The sequence below is a fragment of the Podarcis cretensis genome (genome assembly GCF_951804945.1).
Source record: "Podarcis cretensis genome assembly, chromosome: 16".
Taxonomy (NCBI): domain Eukaryota; kingdom Metazoa; phylum Chordata; class Lepidosauria; order Squamata; family Lacertidae; genus Podarcis; species Podarcis cretensis.
In genome coordinates this window covers 2,703,502-2,704,972 of record NC_137186.1, presented here as the reverse complement: position 1 = coordinate 2,704,972, position 1,471 = coordinate 2,703,502, and the positions used below count along the sequence as shown (strand labels likewise).

Sequence of the window (1,471 nt, the reverse complement as noted above, 5' to 3'; positions counted from 1 at the left end):
ATCAAAATCACTGCAAGTCATGCTCAATCCCCTCATCTCTTTTAAAAGCGTTTAGCTGCGTAAATCTGTCACATTTCTGATTAATACAAGCACATTTCTGAAAATCAGCTGGAAAGAAAAATTGGCCAAAATCCACCAGAAAAACATGATTATCCTCAAATTCAAGTTACGGCTGGAGTCAGAATGGATGGGCGAGGGCCAGAGTTAAGGAACACCATAAGCAGCATTAAAGGACAGCATGAGCTCTGAGTCTCTGTAATTCACAGCAAACCTTGGGCAGGCTCCTTCTGGTCTCATCCTACACACCAGGCTGGTATGAAGCCCTGGCGGAGCTGGCAAACCCCTGGTCGCTTATTGAGGTGGCTTAGTAGGCTGCTTTCTCACTCCACTTCCGGCAGATGAAAAAGATGATCCCAGATGCCAGCAGGATGGCAGCCACAACACCCAAAATGGCTCCCACAATGAGCCCCAGGTTGACCAGTTCCTCCCAGGCCATGTCCAGATGCTCCTTTGGGCTGTCATACTCCACGTGGCACTGGCAGTGGTCCCTCTCGTTGGAGTCGATCTTGACACTAAGCAAGACATGGTAGGTCCCATCAATCTCCTTAGCGTAGAAGCTGAGGACTCCATGCTGTCATAGTCTGCCTCCCTGGTCACCGGAGCCACCGGAGCCACTGTGCTTTGCAGAGCTGCCTTCCCGTAGTCCAGGTATCTCTGCAGCCACTCAATGCAAGTCTCCTCCAGACAGGTTTCCGGTGATGGTTCTGGGCCAGTTCAGGATCCCACTTCCTCTTGCTCACTTGGGCTCCATATCAGCTCCCATCCAGGTGAGGGTCTCCTTGTCAAAGCTGATGAAGTCCCTCCCGTCATAGCCGTACTGCCAATGTCCTCCGTTGCTCCTGTCTGAGCCTCACTCACAGCTGCACATACACTGAAGGGTTGTAGCAATTCCACAAAATCTGCATATTTGCCCTGAACATCAGCCCAGTGCCCTGAAGCTCAGGAGTCTGCCTGTGCCAGTACTGAGGATTCGATTTTTCCGCCTCATTGTCGTACTGAACAAATTGCTGGTCATCCACGTATCCGACAACAATGAACTGAGGCAGCCCCTGACCAGGCGCTGATACAGCTATGAAGATAAAGGTAAAGGTAAAGGACCCCTGGATGGTTAAGTCCAGTCAAAGGTGACTATGGGGTTGGGGCGCCCATCTCACTTTCAGGCCAAGGGAGCCAGTGTTTGTCCACAGACAGCTTTCCGGGTCATGTGGCCAGCAGGACTAAACTGCTTCTGGCACAACGGGGCACCATAACAGAAACCAGAGCTCACTTCGTCATCGGGATTTGAACTGCTAACCTTCTGATCAGCAAGCCCAAGAGGCTCAGTGGTTTAGACCACAGCGGCACCCGCATCTACAGCTATGAAGAAGTAGCACAGGGAGTGCAAGCTGGCGCCAGCACATTCCTGGAGCAG

The 1,471-nt window shown here is 51.7% G+C and overlaps 1 pseudogene across 1 annotated transcript; it reads right to left on the bottom strand.

The window, feature by feature from the left end:
- LOC307205192 (putative HLA class I histocompatibility antigen, alpha chain H) lies at positions 1-1,048 on the bottom strand (annotated as a pseudogene). The gene is made up of 3 exons: positions 1,024-1,048; positions 747-903; positions 1-604 (listed from the first exon to the last, which is right to left on the bottom strand). The product of its transcript is annotated as a putative HLA class I histocompatibility antigen, alpha chain H (transcript).
- Between the last annotated feature and the right edge of the window lie 423 nt (positions 1,049-1,471).